The sequence below is a fragment of the Gossypium hirsutum genome, chromosome A06 (assembly GCF_007990345.1).
Source record: "Gossypium hirsutum isolate 1008001.06 chromosome A06, Gossypium_hirsutum_v2.1, whole genome shotgun sequence".
Taxonomy (NCBI): Eukaryota; Viridiplantae; Streptophyta; class Magnoliopsida; order Malvales; family Malvaceae; genus Gossypium; species Gossypium hirsutum.
Genome location: NC_053429.1, coordinates 100,014,769 through 100,033,337, shown reverse-complemented (window position 1 = coordinate 100,033,337; position 18,569 = coordinate 100,014,769). Strand labels below are relative to the sequence as shown.

Genomic DNA, 18,569 nt, shown 5'->3' with positions numbered 1-18,569 from the left:
ATGGCCTTATACAAAAAGATGGGTACCTCTTTACATGCCTTCATTTGGCAATTCAAATGACACATATGACAAAATACTCAAGACCCTATACATGCCATTAACAAAATAGTAGTGTCTTTATACCAAAGCTTGACCAGTTGGATAGTGTGTTGACTCTCCAATCGTCTTCCAATTCTTATCAGTCCTCGAACTCTGAAAAACAGGGGAAAAGAAAGGGAATAAGCATTTTCATGCTTAGTAAGCTCGAATAATCGGAAAGTAAACTTACCAAGTAATTAGCATACATCCATACTTAAGTCATGAATTCATCCAATATGAAATGATTTCCTGTCACATGCACTCAATTAATGAGTTAGTCACATAATCATGTATCATGTAATTTAACTAGATGAGCTTATCTCATATTTCATCATGTATGTATATCCCATAATATTCTCGTTGAGTTTCCAAGAAAACTCGATGGATTGCCCATTATCCGTCAATTCATAGGAATGATCGTTCCATATATGCACTCCCGCGAACCTCATATGGTAGGATTACCAGTCCAGGCCAAATCCCCCATATCATGAACTCATAAGGTGATGTCGAGATTACCAGTCTAGGCTAAATCTCTTATAGTGACAACACCCTTAATGAGCTCGGATCTGAATTACCAGTCCAGGCTAAATTCAGACCCTAATCAGATTACCCGTTCAGGCTAAATCTGTAATGCACATATATTCTTCGGGAGGCTTGATCATTCAGGGAACACCCGTCCGGGCTAGATTCCTTTTCATACTTGAGATCTCGAATTACCCGTCTGGGCTAAATCCTTACTACAACACATGCAGAATCTCAGTTCACATGTCAATGAGGGGTTATCCATCGATTTCCCTTTTGTCAACCTCAACCAAGATATCTTTCACATGTTATCATCAATATACATTTCTATGATATTTCAGACCAATAATAAATGCAATCGTCAAACATTGATAAAGCAAACAATTATGCATTTTAAGGGTTTACTTAAAATTATCCGAACTTACCTGGTATTCTTTTTAGGATTAAGTTTCGATTATTTCGAAACTTTGCCTTTACCAAGATCGACCTCCGAAATTTTTTCCTCGGGGTCTATAACAGAAAAATTAATTCATTAATACCTTACATTATACATTTCGAGTTTAATAACTACCCCGGTCCAAATGACCATTTTGCCCCTATCCTTTGACATTTTTATGATTTAGTCCTTAGGCTCGTATAATGAAACACAAGAAATTTCTATCTTACCCAAGCCGAACCGAACATTTTTCTCTCTTATGGCAACCCACATTTTTCATTTTCTTCCCCATTATTACCACACATTTACATCTTTTGCAATTTAGTCCCTATAAGGGTTTCTCATGAAAACTAGCTTGGAAAAGATGTTTATCACACATTTATCTTTCATATTCATCCATAATCCATCAAAATACAAGCAACTCATGCATGGGTAAATTTTTAAGCATGAACCCTAGCATGAAATATGGGTAGAAATGGAGAGAGCAAATTACCGGGATTTCAAAAATACAAAGAACATGAAAAACGAGGCTTGGGAGCACTTACTATTGAGCTTGGAAATGTTGAAATCCCTAGCTATGGTGTCTCTTCAATTTTCGGCAGCCATGGAGAAGGAAATGGCTAATTTTGGCTTGATTTTTCCCATTTTAATTCATTAAGATGACAAATGACCAAAATGCCCTTATACCCTTTCTTTAAAATTTTATCCATGCAAGCCCATTTTTCTCCAAAAAATTAGAACTTGGGCAAATTGATCTCCAAGACCTTTTAATTCATAATCTAAAGCAATTTCATACAAATTGATTCTAGAATCCAAGTTTTACAATTTATTCAATTTAGTTCATAATTTCCAATTGGACATCCTATACATAGAATTTCTTCATGAAATTTTAACACATGCATATACTCATATTCTAGGCCTAATAATAATCATAAAATAATTATTTAATGTCGGATTTATGGTCCCAAAACCACTATTCCAACTAAGCCCTATTTCGAGATGTTACATTTCTTACCCTCTTAGGGACTTTCGTCCTCGAAAGTCTTACCAGAGAATAGATTCCGATATTAGTTTCTCAGGGTTTCTTCCGGCTCCCATGTAGCTTCTTCAACACCATGTCGATGCCATAAAACTTTTACAAGAGCCACATCTTTATTCCTCAACCGCTTAATTTCGCGAGCCAATATCTTAACCGGTTCCTCTCCATAGGTCATGTCCGGTCGAATTTCAATCTCAGTCGGTGAAATTACGTGAGAGGGGTCTGATCGATATCTCCGTAACATAGATACATGAAACACATCGTGTATCTTTTCCAGTTCGAGTGGTAAAGCCAAACGATAGGCTAACGGTCTGATTCTTTCGGTGATCTCGTACGGTTCGATAAATCGTGGACTCAGTTTACCTTTTCGACCAAATCTCAATACCTTTTTCCATGGAGATACCTTCAAAAATACTCTACCCCCAACTTGAAAATCAATTTCTTTTCTTTTCAAATTAGTATAAGACTTTTACCTATCTGATGCCGCTTTTAAACAATCCTGTATCACTTTAACTTTTTCTTCAGTTTCTTTGATCAGATCAACTCCATGAATTTGATTTTCCTTGAGTTCTGTCCAATACAACTATGTTCGACATTTCCTTCCATACAAGGCCTCATAAGGCGCCATCCTTAAACTTGTTTGGAAACTGTTGTTGTAGGCAAATTGTACCAACGACAGATATTTTTCCCAAGTACCCTAAAATTCGAGGATGCAACAACACAACATGTCCTCGAGAATCTAAATTATCTGCTCAGACTGACCATCGGTTTGGGGGTGAAAAGTTGTGCTAAAACTCAACTTTGTACCCAAGCCTTCTTGTAACTTCTTCCAAAATCTCGAAGTGAACCTCAGGTCTCTGTCCAAAATAATCGACAGTGGTACTCTAAGCAATCTTACTATCTCAGAAATGTACAAATCAGCTAATCTATCAAGGGAATAATCCGTCTTTACCGGGATAAAATGAGTCGAATTTTTCAATTTGTCCACTATAACCCATACGGCATCTTTCTTTTTCGGAGTTAAAGGCAATCCTATCACAAAGTCCATGGTTATTCTGTCCCACTTCCATTCGAGGACCATTACAGGTTGTAACATACCTGAAGGTACTTGATGTTCAGCTTTAACTTGCTGACACACTAGGCATTTCGATACAAATTCAGAAACATCTCTGTTCATGCCGTTCCACCAGTACATCTTCTTCAAATCGTTTTACATCTTGGTACTTCCTGGATGAACTGACAAACGACTGTTATGTGCTTCTTGCAAAATCTTCCGAATAAGTTCATCGTCTTTGGGTACACAAACCCTATCTCTGAACATTAAACATCCATCAGGACTAATTCAGAAATCTGACTCATTACTAGACTCACATTGAGTTCTTTTTGTTTGTAAGCCATCATCATTAAACTGGGCATCATGAATTTCCTACAGAAAAGTTGGCCTAGCCTCCAGCTCGGCCAAAACTGAACCATCATAAAACAATGTCAAACGAGCATCCATTTCTCTCAAAGGATACAAGGATTTCCTACTCAATGCATCAGCGACCGCATTCGCCTTTCCCGGGTGATAGTCAATAATTAAATCATAATCTTTAATTAATTCTAACCACCTCTGTTGTCTCAGATTTAATTCTTTCTGAGTCATCAAGTGTTATAAATCTTGTGATTTGTGAAAATATGGCAAGTCTCGCCATACAAATAAGGGGTCCGAATTTTTAAGGCAAAAACGATAGTGGCGAGTTCTAGGTCGTGGGTTGGATAATTCTTCTCACGAGGCTTCAATTGCCGTGAAGCATAGGCTATCACCTTGCCATCTTACATAAGCACACAACCCAATCCATTTAAGGATGCATCATTGTAGACCACAAACTTTTTTCCCGGTTCAGGTAGCACTAAAACAGGAGCTTCGGTCAGCAATGTTTTTAACTTCTCAAAACTTTGCTGACACTTCTCCGTCCAATCAAACATAACGTCTTTTTGAAGCAGCTTAGTCATCAGAGTCGCTATCATGGAAAATCCTTTTACAAACCTTCGGTAGTAATCGGCTAAGCCTAAAAAGCTTCTTACCTCGGTTACATTCTTAGGCGATTTCCATTCAACGATTGTAGAAATCTTGTTTGGATCAACTTGAATACCTTCACCCGAAACTATATGACCCAAAAATCCAAATTCCTGAAGCCAAAATTCACTCTTGCTAAACTTAGCATACAGTTGCTTTTCCCTCAAGGTCTGTAACACAATTCTCAGATGCTTTGCATGCTCTGTCTTATCTTTAGAATAGATCAAAATGTCGTTAATAAACACTACGACAAACTTATCCAAATATGGCCGAAAGATTCTATTCATTAGATCCATAAACACAACCGATGCATTCGTCAGTCCAAATGGCATGACAAGAAACTCATAATGGCCATACCTCGTTCTGAAAGCTGTCTTGGGTACATCCGAGTCTTTAACTCGCAACTGATAGTAGCTAGACCTCAAGTCTATCTTGGAAAACATGGTGGCTCCTCTCAACTGGTCAAATAAATCATCGATCCTTGGCAAAGGATACTTATTCTTAATAATCACCTTATTCAGTTGCCGATAGTCAACACATAATCTCATCGAACCATCTTTCTTCTTTACAAACAACACGGGGGCACCCTAAGGTGAAAAACTTGGCCTAGCAAACCCTTTATCCGTCAGCTCTTGCAACTGTGCTTTCAACTCCTTTAACTCAGTAGGTGCCATTCTGTACGGGGCAATAGAAATAGGAGTTGTCTCTGGCACCAACTCAATACTAAACTCTATCTCCCTTTCAGAAGGTAATTCGGGTAATTCCTTCGGAAACACGTCTGGATACTCACATACTATCGGCACAGATTCAATCTTCCATTCAATTTCCTTAGTGTTCATCACAAATGCAAGGTAGGCTCCATATCCTTTCCTCATATATCTCTGGGCAACCATTACCGTGATTACAATCGGCTGCGAACCCAATTCTCTTGATTCAACCTGTAAGATCTTACCATCTGAGCATTTCAACTTAATATACTTACTACCACAATTCACAGTTACATCATGAAGGGCTAAGCAATCCATGCCAAGTATTACATCAAATTCATCAAATGGTAACAACATAAGGTTAACCAGGAAACAACAACCTTGAATCGTAAAAGGACAATTTTTATAGACTTTATCAACTAGGACTGATCTGCCTAGTGGGTTCGACACTTTAATAATATCTTCCGTAAATTCAATAGGTATGTTCATACTAGACGCCAATCTTATGCAGATATATGAATACGTTGACCCCAGGTTAATTAAAGCAACAATACTTATTTAAAAAGGGAGAAGATACCTGTAATAATACCAGGAGCAGTAGCTTTCTCTCGGGCACGCATTGCATACGTTCTTGCCGGGGCTCGGACCTCTGGTTTTGTAGCGTCTTTAGTGACAACTCAACTGCCACTAACACTCCCTGGGTATCTCGGAGGTCTACCCCGTGCAATAGGAGTACTTGATTTTGAGGCTACATCCACTTCTTTGTCAACTCGCTCTGGGCAGTCTCTGAGGAAGTGATCAAAAGAACCACATCTGAAACACGCGCCACTCTTCATTTGGCACTCTCCAAAGTGAAATTTGTTGCAGCTTTTACACTTTGATTTTTGATCATCTACGCTCCCCACACTAGTCTCTATCGGGGAGGAAATCTTTTGACCTCGTCGCTTAGAACTTCTTGATCTCCCCGAATATCCCACTGATGAAGTGGAGCGTTCATGTAAGCTCCTGGCTTTCTTCGTGGAGAACGAGAGTGTTTTACTCCTAGACCTCTTGCTCGCAACTCAATCCTCTCTCTTAGCTTGTTTTCTTTCATTATTAAGTTCTTCAACCTTCTTGGTTCGATCGGCTAATGCGGCAAACTCCCGTATTTCCAAAATCCCAATCAACAACTTGATGTCCTCATTCATACCTTCCTCGAAGCGTTTACACATTTCCGATTCAGTTTGGACCCATTCAGTTGCGTACTGACTCAGTCGTACGAACTCTCTCTCATATTCCGCTACAGTCTTGCTACCTTGTTTGAGTTCCAGGAACTCCTTTTGCTTCGAGTCCAAAAATCGCTGGCTAATGTATTTTTTCCTAAACTCTGCTTGAAAGAAATCCCAAGTAATACTTTCTTTCAACACTACCGAGGATACGGTTTTCCACCAATTGTATGCAGTGTCTTTCAAAAAAGACACAGCACACTTCAAACATTCCTCGGGTGTGCATGACAAATCATCTAGCACCCGCGTAGTGTTCTCGAGCCAGAACTCAGCTCTTTCAACATCATCATCAACTTTCGCTCTGAATTCCTCAGCCCCATACTTTCTAAGCTTATCTACAGGGGCTTTACTGATCCTCATCGGTGCCAGACCGCATGGCACATCCTCATCAGGTTGGTTAGGGGGCGGGGGAGGTCTCGGTATATTGGGGCGATTTCTTAGATAATCCTTAAACCATTTATCCATCATATCAAAGAAGGCAGCTCAGGCCTCTTCTCGGCCTTCTGACATTAGCCTTCTACTACTACTAGATACAACTCGTTGTACAGAAGCTGGAGCATGGCTCTCGGCTCCCTCGAACTCATCTTGTTCTTGATTGGAAGACATTTACTATATTCAAAACAATTTAAATAGTTAGGAGATGTCACACTATCAACATTCAAATAATGGCATGTATAGCAAACCTTTAACATCCTTTACGGTAGTCTTAGAACTGGCTAAACCGTAGCTTTAATACCAATAAATGTAACACCCCTCACCAGTATTCGACACCGGAACAGGGCTCGAGGCATTACCATAATTAAACATTCATAAACATACCAAAATCGAGTCACTAAATTTCTCTCCAAATTTAAAACTTTTAAAAGATATACTTTCGTCCCTTAAACAGGTCATCGAGGTTTAAAACTTACATTAAAGTTGTTCGGGGCAAGATTGAAAACATTCAGGAAACTTTGGGTGACTTAATAAATTTCTAGCTTTGGGAGGCCACACGCCCGTGTATGTGGGCCGTGTGGGCTCACATGCCCGTATATCGTAGGGCACGCCAATGCCATCATCCCGTGTCCAAAACTTGAGCATTCTGTTAAATCAACACGGCCTAGACACACGCCCGTGTGACCTACCCATGTACTAATTTGATTTAAAGTTTTAGGAGTAGGGGACACACGGTCACAGCACATGCCCGTGGGAGGAAACCGTGTGTCACACGCATCCTAGACACACCCCTGTGTGTCTATCCATGTGGACTCTGTTGGGCTATTTTCCAAGCCTAGGTCACCCTTCCCTACCTCTTATGCATAAAAATTTGCAAGTTTGAGAGAAAACATGATTTTACACTTACACTTATAAATAATCTTAATAAGACTCCTAGTATGGAAACCTCATATCATTGGTTTCACACGAAAGGTTATTTCCCATTTAGTATTCATGGGTTCTTATGTTATAGTATTACATTCCAGAACTTGGCTCATTTTTGAACTCATTGCCACTTGTAGCATTCCATCATAATAGAGCATGAACATGCAGATAAAGGCAGGTCATAGCCTACTTTCAAATGTGCCATTTTCCATGGCCTTATACAAAAAGATGGGTACCTCTTTACATGCCTTCATTAGGCAATTCAAATGACACATATGACAAAATACTCAAGACCCTATACATGCCATTAACAAAATAGTAGTGTCTTTATACCAAAGCTTGACCAGTTGATAGTGTGTTGACTCTCCAATCGTCTTTCAATTCTTATGAGTCCTCGAACTCTGAAAAACAGGGGAAAAGAAAGGGAATAAGCATTTTCATGCTTAGTAAGCTCGAATAACCGGAAAGTAAACTTACCAAGTAATTAGCATACATCTATACTTAAGTCATGAATTCATCTAATATGAAATGATTTCCTATCGTATGCACTCAATTAATGAGTTAGTCACATAATCATGTATAATGTAATTTAAATAGATGAGCTCATCATTCATATTTCATCATGTATGTATATCCCATAATATTCTCGTTGAGTTTCCAGGAAAACTCGATGGATTACCCATTATCCGTCAATTCATAGGAATGATCATTCCATATATGCACTCCCTCGAACCTCACATCATATGGAAGGGTTACCAGTCCAGGCTAAATCCCCTATATCATGAACTCGTAAGGTGATGTCGAGATTACCAGTCCAGGCTAAATCTCTTATAGTGACAACACCCTTAATGAGCTCGGATCTGAATTACCAGTCCAGGCTAAATTTAGACCCTAATCAGATTACCCGTCCGGGCTAAATCTATAATGCATATATATTCTTCGGGAGGCTTGGTCATTCAAGGAACAACCATCCGGGCTAGATTCCTTTTCATACTTGAGATCTTGGATTACCTGTCCGGGCTAAATCCTTACTGCAACACATGCAGGATCTCAGTTCACATGTCAATGAGGGGTTATCCATCGATTTCCCTTTTGTCAACCTCAACCTAGATATGTTTCACATGTTATCATCAATATACATTTCTATGATATTTCATACCAATAAAAAATGCAATCACCAAACATTCATAAAGCATACAATTATACATTTTAAGGGTTTACTTCAAATTATCCGAAATTACCTGGTATTCTTTTCGGGATTGAGTTTCGATTATTCTGAAACTTTGCGTTTACTACGATCGACCTCCGAAATTTTTTCCTCGGGGTCTATAATAGAAAAATTAATTCATTAATACCTCACATTATACATTTCGAGTTTAATAACTACCCCCAATCCAAATGACCATTTTGCCCCTAACCTTCGACTTTTTTACGATTTAGTCCTTAAGCTTGTATAATGAAACACATGAAATTTCTATCTTCCCCAAGCCTAACCGAACATTTTTATCTCTTATGGCAACCCACATTTTTCATTTTCTTCCCCATTCTTACCACACATTTACATCTTTTGCAATTTAGTCCCTATAAGGATTTCTCATGAAAACTAGCTTGGAAAAGTTGTTTATCACACATTTATCTTTCATATTCCTCCATAATCCATCAAAATACAAGAAACTCATGCATGAGTAAATTTTTAAACTTGAACCCTAGCATGAAATATGGGTAGAAATGGAGAGAGAAAATTACTGGGATTCAAAAATACAAAGAACATGATAAAAGGGGCTTGGGAGCACTTACTATTAAGCTTGGAAATGTTGAAAACCCTAGGAATGGTGTCTCTTCAATTGTCAACAGCCATGGAGAAGGAAATGGCTGATTTTGGCTTGATTTTTCCCATTTTAATTCATTAAGATGACAAATGACCAAAATACCCTTATACCCTTTCTTTAAAATTTTATCCATGGAAGCCCATTTTTCTCCAAAAATTTAGAACTTGGGCAAATTGATCTCCAAGACCTTCTAATTCATAATCTAAAGCAATTTCATACAAATTGCTTCTAGAATCCAAGTTTTATAATTTATTTAATTTAGTCCCTAATTTCCAATTGGACATCCTATACATAGAATTTCTTCATGAAATTTTAACACATGCATATACTCATATTCTAGGCCTCATAATAATCATAAAATAATTAATTTGATGTCTGATTTATGGTCCCGAAACCACTATTTTGACTAAGCCCTATTTCGGGATGTTACAGTACCGTACAGGCAAGTAAAAGTCATTTTTTGTTGATCTTCTGGGGCTACAACTATTTGGTTATATCCCAAATATTCAACTAAGAAACAATAAAATTCGTTACTTTCCAGTCGATTTAACATCTGATCCATAAAAGGCAACAGGAAATGGTCATTCTGAGTGGCATTGTATCAGACTTTCTTCGGTACACATTGTATCAGATTTACCCATTAACTATTTGAGATGGGGGAGATAATTCCCTATTCGCACTACCTTTTTCATGATAGGGTTAGGTCTCCCTTGCCCATCAATTCTAACTCTTTCATCCTCCTCTAAAATAATCTTATGCATAAAAAGAAAGTGTATATTCCTCAAATATCAGCAATGGTCCAACCAATTGCCCTTTTAAATTTCTTTAAAACAATAATTAGTTGCTCCTCTTAGTGTTTTATCAGATCTACTGAAATAGTCAAAAGCAAAGTAGAATTGTTTCCCAAATAAACATATTCTAAATGGGAAGGAAGAACCTTAAGTTCAAGTTTGGGCAGTTCCTCAATTGACAACTTGGGTTACGTGTATTCACAAGTTTCCAACTCCAATGGTTCAAACCTTGTTGGTTGAACATAGTCCCTCGGATTGGTTTCCATCAAAGCTATATTTTTATTACCTTTTTCATAGTCTAGTGGCTCAGACACTAAAGTGTTCTCCAATGGGTCCTTTACAAAATTGTTCTCCCATTCCATAGAAACTAAGGTTTCTATCTCCTCTATCACTGAACATTCATTCGTCGAATCAAAAAATTTCATTGCTTTAAGGACATTAAATGTTACCTGATCATCTTGAACTCTCATGGTGAGTTTTCCTTTTTGCATGTCTATTAATGTTCTTTCCGTGGCTAGGAAATGTCATCCCAAAATGATCGACACTTCATTATCTGCTTCAAAATCTAATACTGTCATGCCCTAATTTTTATTTATTATTATGCGCAAATTTATGACATAATGGAGTTAGTAGCCTAGTAGTTAAGTGTGTTATTTGTTTCCATAATGTCCCAAGTTCTAGCCCTCATGTGCATAACTTTTTAATTAAAAATTTGACAATTTTGAGCTAGTGTGGACACGCTTGCCATCCACCACTTGTTGTCATATAAGGGAAGATTCTTTCCTTGATTACAGTTCAACATTCCCAAAGTTCTCCCCTTTTCACTCCCATGATCCACTTTTGGTGCCATTGTCCCCTCAATTTGCCAAAACTTCCCCCTTACCTTACTTTGGTCGGCCATGTACCGAGACATTATTCTTACTTTTTAATTTTTTTCATTTTTTCTCTCATCTCCTCTCTTGCCACCCACAACCTTGGTTCTCCCCCTTTCTCTCATATTTCTTCCATTTCACCATCTAAGACACCCATTTCTCCTTATTTCTCTTCCACTCCTCCACCACACATGGCCATCGCTCCATCGTCGCACCACCACCTCTTCCCATTGTCGTCGTAGCTACTGCCATCGCGTCACTGCCGCCAATCATATCCCAAAACTCTGATTTTATTTTTTTCTTTTCCTCTTCTTGTAATCCATTACTCTTCATCCCAAATGTAATTTTTGTTTTAGGGATTATTCCTAATCAATATTTCTAACTTTTATTTATTATTTTAGTGTTGAATCCTCCACTCTAGTCCACTTTTCGAGATTTATTATCAAGATCTTTTTTCTGTTAATAAGTATGGAAAATCCTTCATTCATAACTCTCCCTTTTTTATTATTATTTCGATTAAGATGATTCCGATGATATGTTTATTATACCTTCATGAAGTGTTACACAAAATCCTAGAATTGTGTTCAAATTTTTAGGAGGGTCCATTCTAACGAATAATAATGTATGTATTTTGCAGAACTATTAAACCAAGGATTATTGATTTATTAATCTATACTAACACATGCATTGGTTGAAGTTGTAGTGACTCAAGAATCAAACTCTCCCCTTTCGAAGTGGAATTGAGATTTGTGCAATCAGATCTATAAGGTGTGAGGACCTAATTGTTTTAAATAAATAATAATACAATTAATCATAAAATTTTTATATTTGGAAAATATTTAATTGATATTTAATTAAGATTCTAAAATATGATATTAGGCGAATACATTATGTTTACATATCGATTGATAAAATCTGATAAATAGAGGATTCCAAGTAAGTGTTTTTGAAACTTCAGGTCTGTGTTGATTGATATGTAATTTGGTTATTTTTCTATTAAATGTGATAATATGTGATTCCTAATACTCATGATATGTGATATATGGCGATCTAATTATGTATGACCAATAAACAAGATATTGAGTTATAGATATTTTTATTCACATATTAAATATGTTAATATTTAGTTATTCTAATTCGCATGTTAAGCATGGTATTATTCTATTTTTAACTCACATGTTCAGCATGTCATTATTTCTAATTCTGATTCACATGTTAAGCATGCCATTATTTCTGATTCTAATTCACATGTTAAGCATGACATTATGTTAAACCATAATGAGATTTGATTCACATGTAAAGCATGCTAACTAAAAATTTGTTCCATATATCATATCACATGCATGGGGATGGGATAATTTCTGCAAAGGAAGTAACAGGTAGCTTAACTTATTTTAGTAAGCCATCGTTGTCGGGTAACCCGGGGTTGTTGGTCATTGTTGCTGGGCAACCCAGGATGACTTAATTGGCGGTATAGCTGCAATATTCTGTCTCTGGTAGTATACTGACAATTACTTGGTGGCTCGACCACAATATTTTGTTTCTAGCAACTCGACTGCACTATCTGATGGCTTGTCCATATTATTGGTGTGTTATTGGATGGACGAATTTTGGGGAACTCATTATGGTATGTAGCGGATATGGGTAGGATTAATTTTTTGAAAATCTACATTAATTCTGAAAAAAATGGTTCCACTGACATCATCATTATGCATTCTGATATATGTGATTCTGTTACTAAATATTTGATTTTGAATTTTCAGATAATCGAGATTAGGATGGGCTCAGCTATGGGGGCACTCTCGGTCATTTTTCAAAAAACTTTACTACTATTGGTATTTGATATTCTGGGATCTGTTTATTTAACGTGGACTTTGATTTTGGACTTTGGTCTTTGGTTTTTGGACTGTCGATTTTGATTTGAGAATTATTCTACATGATTTAGAATTTAAAAATTTTCATTTAAATGATTTGAGAAAATAATAAATTTTACGTTGGATTTTTCATAATAATGATAAAATTAAGTACAATATGGATGATTCCAAAAACTCAATAATATGCTTTCAAAACTTGACACTATCTACTCATAAGATTGTTATTTTGAATTTTGTATGATTAATTAATATTTTTTCAAAATGAAAAAATGAATTTTACATATAGAAATTTGATCGCTGTAATGATTTAATGAATCTACGACGTTTTCATAAAACTCTCACAACACTTAAGATTCCCAAAGACAAGATAACAACTAAATTTGGTTTTTCTTAAGATAATGTTCAAAGATGATTTTACAAGGTAATTTTTAAAGAGTAAACTTCTAATTGTTTTACCATGCCATTGTCATGGTCAATGTCATCTTTGAGATTCATCCTTAACGTTTACGACGGGTCTAGGGGGTTATATTTAGTGGCATTAGACTCCAGTTCAAAACATGGACTGTGGTCTATTTTTGAAAGTGCATGCATATATGAGAAAAAGGTATTTTGGGAAAAATTCATGCTTTAGTTTTAACTTATTTTGAATAAATTTTGTTTTTGTTTTGAAAAATCTGAGACTCCAAAGCTAGCCCAAGATAAATACTTCTGACTTATTGAATTTTTATTGTGAAATTGTAGATTACTATACTACGAAACTATAAATTCTAAAAACTATATTTTGAAACTTTAGATTCTGAAAACTATTGATACTGATGCATATTGACAAAACTTCTAGAACTGAAAACTTTCTGAATTGATAATGAAAACTCGTTTCTAATTGTTAGATAAAATTGCATAACACTTAATAATCCAATAAAAACTCAAGCACTTCGTACTAGGGGTATGAGAACTCTTGGAGAATAGGGTTTATGAACCCAAATAGATTTTTCTGCATCACGAGTGTGCACACCTAAGCCTGTGACTGAATCTAAGACAATGACTGTCCAGGTTAAAATACGAATACTATTAAGGAGGACCATCAGGAGCCTGCTAACAATGCTGTGTCATAGGTTATGCTTAGCGTTCTACAGTGTGTTACTGGGCCCAAGGTGGATCTAGAAATCATGGAACTATTACGGAGAGGCTTTGATCTAATAGAGCCGAGTTGTTTAGGAGCGTTTTTGGGGTGACCCCTACCATAGTTAAATATTAGATAAAGACTACAGAGAGAATTTTGAATGATATAGAATGCACCCTGGAGCAGAAATTATAAGGTATTGTATCATTGCTTAGAGACTATGCTCACTATTGTGGCAAGCCGTTATGGGAGGTACTCATATAGAGAGACTGACATAGGAATAATTTCTAAATACTTTTCAGAATAAATATGTGGGTTATCACATCCCCTATTTTTAACTAATTTAATTTAGTAAAGAGGGTGAATCTACTAGCTCTTATGTCTTAAAATTATTCGCGCATTATTAGAAATAAGGAAGTGTTGTGGCTTAGTGGTAGGAAACTCCTTAGCTATCTTTGAGGTCTATAGTTTGAATCCCTTTGTGCACATTTTTTATTTAATATTGGTACATTTTTAGCATGTGCTAGCTAGCCTAGTCGTCCACCTATGTTACCACATAGGGAGGATTCCTTTCCTCTATTAGCAAGTCAAACTTGCCTTTTTTTAAATAAAACACATCCCCCTTTTCCCTCCTTGTCTCACTCCCTTTACAAAAGCTCTTCTCTTGCCATAAGCTTGTGGTGCATTCAACATGGTCATGGTTGATAAAGCTACACTACCCCTTATGCCGTCCATCACCCCCATTCGCACCCTAGTCTCCATCTTTTTCATTTGCTTCCGCTCATTTTTCTTTTTTTTTTGGCCACAACAACCACGCCCCATTTCTTTCCTCCACCATGAGTTTATTTGCACCACCACTTCACCACCGTCATCAACCAACACTCCCTCACTTTTTCCCTTTGGGTTCCCTTCCCTTCTTCTATTATGTGTCATCGTGAGTCACCGTGCCCACCGCAGCAGACACCACGAGTCACCTTCTCATCGTCTAATTTTCTTCTCTTCCCTTTTTTTCTCTTTTCTTTCAATTAAAAGTGACCAAACCCTCTTCCCTAGTTGTATTTTGCACCACCACCAGACAACCACACCCCCTTATCTTGACAGTTGTCGAGTCGATATCACCGTCGCCTCTGTCGGATCATCATCGCCGATGCTACCGGTGTCCGCTTTCTTTTTTTTTTATTTTCTCTCTCTTTTCGATTACCCTAGTGACTAAAAAAATATTTTCTTTTCTTTTATTTGATTATTTTAGATTATCCAACCATTGATTTTGCTCTATTTTCATTCTTTCGATCATCTCATAACGAAACAAGTGTAAGTGATGTTTTGGGATTAAAAATCATTCATCTTAAGATTTTGTGACATTTTCGAATGCTTTAGGGCCTAAATACTTAGTATTTTATTTTTTTATTATTTCAAAAATCATTAGTACTAATACGATCCTGTGTTAACATGAAGGACTGATTAACAATCCTCCTAGAAATCAATAGTGAACATCGCGAGAGTGACGAATCCAAGCATTCGAATTGAGGGTAAGTATTGGTGAGATTTTCACATTAAATATCGTAATCAAAGTCATGTTATTCGAATAGAACGTGACTAAAATGGTTTAATCATGTGTTTAGATTTGTGATCAAGACTAGACCTAAATGAAACTTCTACAAGGGAGCAAACGATATAGATCTACATTAAGGTGTGTGATTTAACTCTCGTTTTAAGTGAATTTTAATATTATTGTTTAATTAAAATGTTATTTAATTAATTAACATGTGAGTACCTTACGTATTCATGTAGATTTGAAAAACTCAATCGAAGAGGAAACCAAGTAAGTGACCTAAACTATTAAGTGTTGTGAAAATCCATGATTTGTGATATGTGATGTATGTAGTGTTGATCTCAACTCTATGTTATGTGATTTATGGCTAGATTGATATGTAATGATCTAAACATGTGATATATATGTATGTGTATGTTAAGATTCGTGTTTTAATATAATTATGTATATTAAAGCATGCTAAAGTGAAAAGTATGTGATATGTGAAAATGTGAGCATGATACATGCATATGTGTAAAAAATGATAAATATGAGTTATGAGCATGAATATGTGAAAAATGTGAAAAGTGAAACATATGTGTTTAATTGGCCATATCACATGCATGGGGTAGAATTTTGAAAGGAGGAAGCTATGTGGCAATTTGACTATAATTATGTGGTCGTTATCGGCAATTATGTGGTTGTTTATCCACGATGTGCTATGTGACCGTTCATTGGTATCTATGTGGTGGTTTATCCACAATGTGCTATGTGATTATTCATTGGTATTTATGTAGTGGATTAACCACAAAATGGTGTGTTATTGGATAGACAAGTTCTGGGAACTAAATATTGGTATGTGGAGGAGATGGGTAGCAAATCCTATATTTGTGCACTATTCATAAGCATGCCATGGTTGATTCAATAAATGAGATAATATGTGAATTCAGTGACAAATGCCTTGTGATATTTTGATGCGTTATGTTTTAAAATAAGTGTTTGTTTTGATCCTACACTAAGCCTTTTAAAGCTCATCCATAGTATTCATGTGTCTTAGGTAATCCTCGTACTTAAGGCTTAGGGTTGGATATTCAGAGAGGCTCTCGGCATAATATGTTTTCGTGGTTAAGGATTTTGGAAAATGGTTTGGTGTTTTCTTATGGGCTTTTTGGAACTTCTTTTGGACTTTTACTATGGACTTTAAAATGGGCTTGTTTAAATGGTTTTGGGAATTTAAATTTTATATTATGAACTGTGGTAAGGGACACTATTTTGATATAATAAGGTATTATGCATGAATTTTTATGTGATTTCTAAAACGATCAAAGAATTGTTTTAGTGATTATTAGTCGCTACAAATATGTGTTTTAAAAACTAATTTACATTTCAAATATATTTAATTATAAAGGAACACATAACTCTATAATGAAAGGTACAAGATGTTTTATAAAATCAAATGTTTTCAAAAGGTAAGTGAATTTTTTATTAAAAATCATTTTGGCCATCTTCAAGGCCCATGTAATCACTCAAATTGTGCCATACCGTCTAGGCCCAATTTTAGGGGTTACATTTAGTGGTATCAAAGCTCAGCTCAAAACTCAGACTTTGGGTCAAAATGTTTTTGAAAAATTTCATGCATAAAAAAGAGGGTTTTTTTGGGGGGAAAATTTTGCTATATGTGATTTTGTTATAATGGAATCCAAGACCTCCCGAAAACTGATCCGAGCTAAGTGTTCTTTAGATGTGAAACTATAGACCTTGAATCTATAGGAATGTGAAAGTTATGGATTGTGAAACTCTAGGAAACTATATGAAACTTTTGACTAAGACAAAACTTTAGATTGTGAGAGCGATAAATAGTGAAACTCATATAAAAGCGATAAAATGAAATTTTCAATTGAAAAAAAATTCAAGTGATAAAGATAAAACTTATGTCTTTTGATAGCATGTGGGGAATCGGGTTAAGGAACCCAAATTGACTCATCTGCGTCTTGAATGCGAACCCCTGAACCTATAGCAAAGAATGTGGAATGAGCACACAAGAGTCAACAAGAGCCTATAAATAAGGCTATACCGTAGGCCATGTTAAGAGTTTTAGAACGAGTAGTGGGTGCCCAATATAGAGCTAACATTTGTGGCACTATTGTTGAGAGGTTCTAATTGAGTAGGGCCGAACTGTTTAGAGGCATTGCTGGGATGACCCCCACTATAGCCGACTATTGGTTAGAGGCTACAGAGAGAATTCTCAATGGTATGGAGTCCACCATTGAACAAAAGTTTAAAGGGTCTATAGTGCGTGATGAGGCCTACTGCTGGTAGCAAGCTATTGTGAGAGGCACCTAAGTTGATCGCTTAATGTGGGATTACTTTCTAGAGGCTTTTTGGAAGAAATATGTAGGAGTGAGATATATGGAGGCCAAGAAGCTTGAGTTCATTGAGCTAAGGGAAGGTAATATGTCCATGGTAAAAAATGAGGCAGATTTTTTAAGGCTCATTTGCTATGCCCCAGGAATAGTAGTTGATGAGCAAGATAAGTGTTCCCGACTTGAATTTGGGCTTAGATCTGATTTGATGATGCAAGTGGCTCCATTGCAAGAGAGAGTCTTCGAAGCTTTGGTAGAGAAGACCAAGATATGTGAGGAGGTCAAACGCATTGATTGCGAACGGAATGAGCAAATGAGAGCTCTAACTAAGAGAGATTTTGGTCCTAGTGGACAGGCTTAGCGTCTAGTTAAACGAGCCAGAGATGATCCAGTAGGGGATAGGATCTAGAATTGTGCCACCTGTGGTAAAAGAAATATGGGTGAATGTTGGAGAGGCATGGGTGCATGCCTAAAATGTGGGTCGCTGGACCATATGATTCAAGAATGTACTTGGCTGAATGAGTAGGTGCAAGCACAAGGCCAGAATTGTGCACCAAATCAGAGAGCTGGTCAGCAGCCCCAACTAGCTCAAGTATAGAATAGAGGAGGTAATATGGGTTAGAGACAACGAGCACCAGGTCAGGGTGCTAATCGAGTTGATGCGAGGCAGCCAGCACTTGTGTATGCGGGCAGGTGCCGAGAGGATCATGATGCTACCAATTTG

The 18,569-nt window shown here is 36.7% G+C and overlaps 1 long non-coding RNA gene across 1 annotated transcript; it reads left to right on the top strand.

The window, feature by feature from the left end:
* The first annotated feature begins 12,719 nt into the window (after positions 1-12,719).
* LOC121230587 (uncharacterized) lies at positions 12,720-15,630 on the top strand. The gene is made up of 3 exons (XR_005928543.1): positions 12,720-12,792; positions 15,407-15,480; positions 15,574-15,630. It is a non-coding gene; the product is annotated as an uncharacterized lncRNA (long non-coding RNA).
* Positions 15,631-18,569: the final 2,939 nt, after the last annotated feature.